This window comes from Triticum urartu, chromosome 7 (assembly GCF_003073215.2).
Source record: "Triticum urartu cultivar G1812 chromosome 7, Tu2.1, whole genome shotgun sequence".
Taxonomy (NCBI): domain Eukaryota; kingdom Viridiplantae; phylum Streptophyta; class Magnoliopsida; order Poales; family Poaceae; genus Triticum; species Triticum urartu.
Window position 1 is genome coordinate 657,570,329 of NC_053028.1, and position 9,516 is coordinate 657,579,844.

A 9,516-nucleotide genomic window follows, 5' to 3' on the forward strand; every position below is an offset into this window, starting at 1 on the left:
ACGTGTTCGTCTCATGCATCCAAGCATTTTCCCCGTTGTCCGTTTTGCATTCCGGCGCTCCTATCTCCTCCGGTGGTCCTTTCTACCTCTTTTTGTGTGTGTGTGTGGGGGGGGGGGGGGGGGGGGTTAAACATTTCCAGATTGGACCGAGACTTGCCAAGCGGCCTTGGTTTACTACCGGTAGACCGACTGTCAAGTTTCGTACCATTTGGACTTCGTTTGATGCTCCAACGGTTAACCGAGGGACCGAGAAGGCCTCGTGTGTGTTGCAGCCCAACACCCCTCCAATTTGGCCCAAAACCCACCAAAACCCTCTCCATCATCTAGAGCGTTCGATCATGATCGCGTGGCCGAAAACCTCACCTCATTTGGACTCTCCTAGCTCCCTCTATGCCTATATATAGAACCCCCTCCGAAAATCCCGGGTCTCCACCACCCCTAACCCTAGTCCATCTTCCCCGCCGCGAGACGGACATGTCCGCCGCGCCGGACACCGCGTCCGCCGCCGTCCACAGCCATTGAGGCGCCGCCATGTGGCACCGGCCGACCCTCTCCACCGCGCGGCCCGGGAAGCCCGTGGCTGGCCCCCGAAGCCCATCGGTCTCGCCCGCGCCGACTGGGAACCGCGCCGCCCGCACGTTCGTCCCCGACGCCGCTCCGCCGCCCGCCGGCGACGCTCCACCTCGCCGCTGCGAGATCCGGCCACCGGAGCCCGGCCGTGCCAAGCTCCGCGGCGGGCGCCCCTCACCGCTGGCGATCGCGCCCGGTGCAGGCCCCGCCCGGCTTCCTCTTCTTCCTTTCCGGTGATCCCCGACGGCAAGTCCGGCGCCGAACTCCATCTCCGGCGACGTTGAACCTCGGGGCGCGCGCGTGCTACAGTACCGGATCCAGATCTGGAGCTTTGCCTCGGTTGACTTTCTCCCGAACCCTAGATATTTTGCGTTTTTCATCATGCTATAACTCCGCACCCGTAACTCCGATTTGAGCGTGTAGCATATCAAAATGTTCGCCTCAGAGAGTACATCATTTCATCTCATTGCATCATTTTCATTTGAGCTCATCTTGATGCCCGAAATACTGTTGGAAGAGAGCTATTTGAGTTAATTGTCAGATCTGCTGCACCAAATAGCTATTTGTCATTTTTGCCATGATTAATGTGTGCCTGATATGCTCCTGAGCTCTACATGAGTTTTGTTATATGTTTTGCCATATTTAAAGAGGTGCTTACCATGTTTTTCGTGATGTGTGTGGCGACTAGCACAAGCTTGCAAAATAGTGCATTCTTTAATGCTGATTTCAGGGACTTAGAATTTCTCTAAGTCCTTGATCTGTTTTTATCAATATGCCATATGTTCATGTTGTTTTCTAGTGATCCGTGCCTCTTTTGAGGATGATCAGTAAGGATGATTTGTTAATCTTGTGGTGCTATATTCATCCATGTCTTTGTTTGCAATTATGGAGCAACCTAGCTTGAGTCAATCGAGCTCTACTTTTGCTATTTCGTGAATCCTGGCAGATTGTCTACTTGTTAGCGATTTGCCGAGGATATTGTTGTTGATCCCTGCATGCTATGTTGTTTTTCTTGCCATGTCTAGCTTATATAATGTGTATTATTGATGGGTGTATGCTTAGATTGTCATGCCTGGCTCTGTAGTGAGTGCATCGAGCTCGTGAACATGCCTACTCGTTAACAGATTTGCATGTTCCAGTTTTTCTCTAAGTCTGTAACCTGATTATGTTTTTGCCATGTTCACATGCTTGCAATTGTATTTTCTGATCCCTTTTGGCTCAAGGTCACTAAGGGAATTTTGTTAAGATCTTTGAGTAGCTCCATTCCATGCTTTGCTTTGCCATGTTAAGTTCCTGTAGCATATAGTTTTCATGCTTCAAAGTGTCCTACCTGATCTGAAATTCCAGGCTTGTGTTAATTTCACCAAGTCTGAAACCTGTTTATCGATTGCACTTTTGCCATGCTTGTTTGAACCTGTTAATGGATGAATTGGCCGTAGCTCAATGTTCATCTTTTGTCAAGCATCATGAGTGGATCCCTGCCATGTATTTTGTTGCCATGTTTGAGTGCTGTAGCATAATTATCTTGATCCATTTAGATGGCTACTTGCTGTTTATCACAGACCGGTGCCATATTTGTTTTGCTTGCCATTTCCAAACCGTGCATCCGATTCCGGTGATCTTTATATCGATTTCAACCGAAATCACTTCACCTTTCCAGTGGAACTCTTGGATTTCCAAGTTGAGGCCAGGTTCAATCATTCCTTGTCAAATCTTGCATATGCATCACATATCGCATCCCGCATAGCATACCATGTTTTGCATCATATTGTTTGAGTTTTGCACGTGGTTGATTATGTTCCTTTTGCTTGTTTGTCTTGTTTGGGTAGAGCCGGGAGACGAGTTCGCTAATGAGGAGCCCGTTGAGTTTGCTTTCTAGGATACAGTCAACTCTGACAACTTTGCAGGCAAGATGATCATACCCTCAAAATCACTTCTATCTTTGCTTGCTAGATGCTCGCTCTTTTGCTATGCCTATGCTACGATGCCTACCACTTGCTTATCATGCCTCCCAAATTTCCATGCCAAACCTCTAACCCACCATGTCCTAGCAAACCGTTGATTGGCTATGTTACCGCTTTGCTCAGCCCCTCTTATAGCGTTGCTAGTTGCAGGTGAAGATTGGAGATCGTTCCTTGTTGGAACATTGTTTACTTGTTGGGATATCATTATATTATCTTGTTATCTTAATGCATCTATATACTTGGTAAAGGGTGGAAGGCTCGGCATTTTGCCTAGTGTTTTGTTCCACTCTTGCCGCCCTAGTTTCCGTCATATCGGTGTTATGTTCCCGGATTTTGCGTTCCTTACGCGGTTGGGTGATAATGGGAACCCCTTGACAGTTCGCCTTGAATAAAACTCCTCCAGCAATGCCCAACCTTGGTTTTACCATTTGCCACCTAGCCTCTTTTCCCCTTGGGTTTCGGGAGCCCGAGGGTCTTCTTATTTTAAACCCCCGGGGCCAGTGCTCCTCTGAGTGTTGGTCCAAACTAGAGTCCTGTGCAGCGCCCCCTCGTGGAAACTCGAGGTTTGGTTTTAGTTGTATGGAGAGCTCATCTGAGTGTGCCCTGAGAACGAGATATGTGCAGCTCCTATCGGGATTTGTCGGCACATTCGGGCGGTGTTGCTGGATTTGTTTTATCTTTGTCGAAGTTGTCTTGTAGAACCGGGATACCGAGTCTGATCGGAATGTCTCGGGAGAAGGTTTATCCTTCGTTGACCATGAGAGCTTGTGATGGGCTAAGTTGGGACTCCCCTGCAGGGATTTGAACTTTCGAAAGCCATGCCCGCGGTTATGGGCAGATGGGAATTTGTTAATGTCCGGTTGTAGATAACTTGAACCATAACTTAATTAAAATGAATCAACTGCGTGTGTTACCGTGATGGTCTCTTCTCGGCGGAGTCCGGGAAGTGAACACGGTGTTGGAGTTATGTTTGCCGTAAGTTGTTCTTTAGTTCTTCGTTCGTGCTTTGCCTTCTCTTCTCACCTCTCTTTTGCGAACAGGTTAGCCACCATATATGCTAGTCGCTTGCTGCAGCTCCACATATTACCTTGCCTTACCTATAAGCTTAAATAGTCTTGATTGCGAGGGTGCGAGATTGCTGAGTCCCCGTGGCTCACAGATTACTTCCAAACCAGATGCAGGGCCCGATGACTCCGTTCCAGATGATGCGCTTGAGCTCAAGTGGGAGTTCGACAAAGACTCACGCCGTTACTGTGTGTCTTTCCCTGATGATCAGTAGTGGTGCCCAGTTGGGGCGATCGGGACCATGTCGCTTGTTGGGGTTGATCTTTTATTTTGGTACCGTAGTCGGACCATGAGTGTATTGGATGATTGTAATGCTATTTATGTACTTTGTGTGACGTGGCGAGTGTAAGCCAACTATGTACCTTTCCCCTTATTATCTATTTACATGAGTTGTTGTGAAGATTACCTTACTTGCGACATTGCTTTCAATGCGGTTATGCCTCTAAGTCGTGCTTCGACACGTAGGAGATATAGCCGCATCGAGGGCGTTACAAGTTGGTAATCAGAGCCTTCCCCGACCTTAGGAGCCCCCACTGCTTGATCGAATTAGCTGCCGTTGTTGAGTCTAGAAAAATGTTTTGAGTTATTTAGGAATTATATATAGCGGAGAGTTTAGGAATTCTTTTTACTCCTCAGTCCCTTCATCGCTTTGGTAAGGCATCCTGACGTAGAGTTTTGTCTCTTCTCTTCTCAAATTTCACTAAAATATTTTTTTAGGATCACGCGGGTATCTTGGAATCGTTCCGATCGATTTGTGACGAGAACATTGTTCTTGGTGCCTCCTGTCATTTAGGGGTTGTGGCAGTGTCCCGGGGAGTTGAGCTCCGAGGTGTTGTCGTCACAATTTTATCGTTGCAGTTTTGGAATACCTGAGTTTAGTTCGCCGACATCGAAAATCTCTTTTATGCAGTTGTTGGTGAGATAACCTCGACGCCACCCAGTACTGGGGTGGGAGTTCGGGAGTATTGCCATAACTTGTATAACGGATGCTTTTTGAAGGTTGAGGTAGACGATTTCCGAAGTTTTCTCGGTTATGTGTTGAAGGATGGATACAGCTGGATGTAGGATTTGCTAGATTTGGGTGAGATATTATGCTTCCCCTGTATCCCCAACACCTGATTGCATAACCGGAAAGGTTCGGGAGTTTCATAGGTGGGAATTCTCGTAGCTCTAGTTCTTCTTCCACGGATATTTGGGTTGAGATTGGGCGATCCTCACCGAGTATTCGTTCTTGCTCCGTACCTTGTTGATTTTATTCCTCTACCTAAATTCTAAGTGGCTTCTCAATTTATGGATATGTGACCATTTCAATTGGAATGCATTCGTTCATTTTGTTCGGATGTGAAGACTATATGTTGCAATTTCATCCCATTGGGTTCAGCTTCAATATTTGTCTATCAATGTGCTAATGGATGCCAACCTCTTCAGGATGGCTCCTCCAACGCACACGACTCCGAATCCTGATCCGCCACCACCACCTCCTCCTCCGGAGGCATGGGAAGCTGTGATGGCCGCTACCAATGCAAACACGCAGCTGATCATGCAAATTCTTCAAGAGCGCAACCAAGTGAACCAAGGCAACCAAGGCAACAATCAGAATCACTTTGCTACACTCAACCAGTTCCTTGCTAACCAGCCAAAGACTTTCAGCAATTTTGTTGAGGCAACTGACGCTGATGATTGGCTCGTGGACTTGTGCAAGCATTTCGAGTGCAGTAACGTCAGGCCTGAGGACTTTTTCAAGTTCGCTTCCTTCCAACTCAAAGACCAAGCTGCAGAATGGTTTCAGCAGTACAAAGATTCCAGAGGAGGCCGTGAGATTACCTGGGATGAATTCCGTCAAGACTTCAAAGCTCATCATATTCCTCAGAGCGTGGTTGAAAGCAAGCGTGAGGAATTCCGCAACCTGAAGCAAGGCTCTATGTCTGTCGATGACTACAACAAGATGTTTCAGAAGCTCGCCCGCTTTGCTAAGCAAGACGTCCCTGACGAGAAGAGCATGATATACCAGTTTAGGGGTGGTCTCAGAGAAGAAATCCAGCTAGCTCTCGTTCTCTTTGAGCCCAGGAGGTACGATGAGTTTTACAACATGGCTTTGAAGCAAGAGGCTGCTCAACTGAAGTGTGATGCTTCCAAGAAGCGAGTCAGAGATGCGACTCCTTCTTCCTCAACTCAAGTGGCTAAGCAGCAGAAGTATTGGCTTCCTCCTCCTCCATTCCGTCAGCCGTATCAACAGAAGAGCAAAGGTGGCAGTGGATCTTCCCACCCACCCAACCCTGGCTTTCAGAACAAGACTTCGTCTCAAGCTTCAAGATCGAGTGCTCCGTATCACCGTCCGCTTTCAGAGGTCACGTGCAACAAGTGCCAATAGAAGGGTCACTATGCCAACAAATGCTTCAATCAGAGGCGTCTCCCTCCTCCTCCTGTGAAATCGGCAAGTACAACTATGGTCAAGCATAACCCCAAGTACGCCAAGGTCAACATGGTGAATGCAGCTCAGGCAGAGGACTCGTCAAATGTCATCATGGGTAACCTTCCTGTTAACGATGTTCCTGCAAAAGTTCTTTTTGACACTGGTGCATCGCATTGTTTCATTTCCAAACCTTTTGCATCAAAGTATGAGTGCGATTATCAGTATCTGCAAAGTTCTTTGCAAATCGTGTCACCGGGCAAGCAAATGACAGCTAATTTCTGCGTCCCGGATATTTCTATCACGTTGGGCGACTACAAATTTCTAGCTTCTCCTATTGTTCTGGGTGACTCAGATATTGATCTTATTCTCTGAATGGATTGGCTCTCTAAGCACAAGGCGCATCTTGATTGTGCAGCCAGGAAGATTCAATTGACTCATTCGTCAGAGGATGTAATTGTCTTTGCCGCTCGTGATGATACAATCCGTCTATTTTCTCTCAATGAGAAGGGTGAACTGGATGCCATCTCGAAATTCCAGTCGTTTGTGAATATCAAGACGTCTTTCCAGAAGAGCTTCCAGGAATGCCTTCGCATCGGCCAGTTGAATTCGTCATCGATCTTGAGCCTGGCACGGAACCGGTTTGCAAACGTCCTTACAAGCTCGGACCTGAAGAGTTGAAGGAGCTGAAGAAGCAACTCGATATTCAAGAGAGAATGGGTCTTATACGACCTAGTTCTTCTCCGTGGGGTTGTGGAGTACTTTTTGTGAAGAAGAAGGATGGAACGGACCGACTTTGTGTTGACTACCGTCCATTGAACAAGAAGACTATCAAGAACAAGTACCCACTTCCCAACATCAATGAGCTATTCGAACAACTCAAAGGTGCTCAAGTATTCTCCAAGCTTGATCTCCGTATGGGTTATCACCAGATTCGAATCCGTGACCAAGATATTCCCAAGACGGCTTTCAGAATAAGCTATGGTTCATATGAATACACTGTCATGTCTTTTGGCCTCGTCAACACTCCTCCGACTTTCTCTCGCATGATGAACTTCATCTTCAACGCCTACACAAATGACTTTGTCTTGGTCTATCTTGATGACATTCTGGTCTTTTCGAAGAACAAGGAAGATCATGCCAAGCACTTGCGTTTGGTGCTCGATAAGCTCAGGGAACATCAGTTCTACGCCAAGTTCTCAAAGTGCGAGTTTTGGCTCGATGAGGTTCTTTATCTTGGGCATATCATCTCTGCCAAGGGCATAGCGGTGAATCCTGAGAAGGTGTCTGCAATTGTGAATTGGGAACCACCTCAGAACATGAAGCAACTCCGCAGCTTCCTCGGTCTCGCAAGCTACTGTCGAAGATTCGTTGAGAACTTTTCAAAGATCGCAAAGCCTCTTTAAAACCTTCTCCAGAAGCACGTCAAGTACGTTTGGTCTCTGGAATGTGACATCACTTTCAACACGTTGAAAGAGAAATTGGTCACTGCTCCAGTTCTGACTCCTCCTGATGTATCCAAACCGTTCGAGGTCTTCTGCGATGCCTCTCTTCAAGGTCTTGGTGTAGTGTTGATGAAAGAGAAGAAAGTTGTGGCTTATACCTCTCGCCAGTTGAAGCCCAACGAGAAGAACTACCCCACTCATGACCTCGAGTTGGCGGCAGTTGTGCATGCTCTTTTGACTTGGAGACATCTTTTATTGGGAAGAAAAGTGGACATCTTCACTGACCACAAGAGTCTCAAGTACATCTTCACTCAGCCTAATCTCAACCTCAGGCAGACTCGTTGGGTCGAAATGATTCAAGAGTATAATCCGAGTATCGAGTATACTCCAGGCAAGGTCAATGTGATTGCTGACGCTTTAAGCAGGAAGGCTTATTGCAACAGTCTGATTCTCAAGCCTTACCAACCCGAGCTTTGTGAAGCTTTCCGCAAACTCAATCTGCAAGTTGTTCCTCAAGGTTTCCTCACCAACCTTCAAGTCTCTCCCACTTTGGAAGATCAGATTCGCGAGGCTCAACTTCTTGATGCTATGGTGAAGAAGGTGAAGATTGGGATTGCCAAGAGTCAACCCAAGTACAAGTGCTACCGCCTTGATGACAAGGATACTCTCTTCTTCGAGGACCGTATTGTTGTGCCCAAAGGTGACCTTCGTAAAGTTATCATGAATGAGGCGCACAATTCTCTCCTCTCCATCCACTCTGGGAGTACGAAGATGTATCAGGACCTCAAGCAGGCTTATTGGTGGACTCGAATGAAGCGCGAGATTGCTCAGTTCGTGAATGAGTGTGATGTCTGCAGAAGAGTGAAAGCAGAACACCAAAGGCCAGCTGGTCTCCTCCAACCTCTTGCCATTCGAGAATGGAAGTTTGACCACATTGAGATGGACTTCGTGACTGGGTTTCCAAAGTCCAAGTGTGACAATGATGTTATATTTGTTGTCAACGACAAACTCACTAAAGTGGCTCACTTTTTGCCTATCAAAGAGTCTATCACTGCAGCTCAATTGGCGGAGCTTTATACCTCTCGGATTGTCTCACTGCACGGCATTCCACAGGTGATCTCTTCAGACCGTGGCAGCATCTTTACCTCCAAGTTTTGGGATTCTTTTCAGAAGGCCATGGGCACCAACATCTGCTTCAGCACAGCTTTCCATCCTCAAACTAGCGGTCAAGTCGAGCGTGTCAATCAGATTCTTGAAGATATGCTCAAGGCTTGTGTGATCTCCTTCTGTATGAAGTGGGAAGATTGTCTTCCATATGCCGAATTCTCCTACAACAACAGTTTTCAAGCAAGTTCAGGCAAGGCCGCATTCGAAATTCTGTATGGCAGGAAGTGCCGTACTCCTCTTAACTGGTCAGAAACCGGTGAACGTCAACTTCTTGGAAATGACTTGATCACAGAGGCAGATGAGATGTGTAAGGTCATTCGTGATAACCTCAAAGCAGCGCAATCGCGCCAGAAGAGCTACTAGGATAGTAAGCACCGTGATTTGGCCTTCGAGATCGGAGATCATGTTTACCTCCACATCTCTCCAATGAAAGGTACTCATTGCTTCGGTATCAAGGAAAGCTTGCCCCTAGATACGTGGGTCCTTTCAAAATCGTCAGCAAGAGAGGCGATCTCGCCTATCAACTCGAGATTCCTTCAAACTTCGCAAATGTGCATGACGTGTTCCATGTCTCTCAGCTCCGCAAGTGCTTCAAGACTCCTGACCGCACCGTCAACTTCGAAGACATTGATCTCCAAGAAGATCTTTCTTATCGTGAGCACCCTGTTGCTATTCTTGAAGAGACTGAACGCAAGACTCGCAATAAGTCAATCAAATTCCTCAAAGTCAAGTGGTCACACCATTCCGACCGTGAAGCCACCTGGGAACGCGAGGATCACCTCCGTTCTGAGTACCCGGCGTTCTTCCAGTCCTAGATCTCGGGACGAGATCCTTTCGTAGTGGTGGAGTGTTGTAACACCCCGGATGTAATTTACCTAATATGTACTCCAACTCT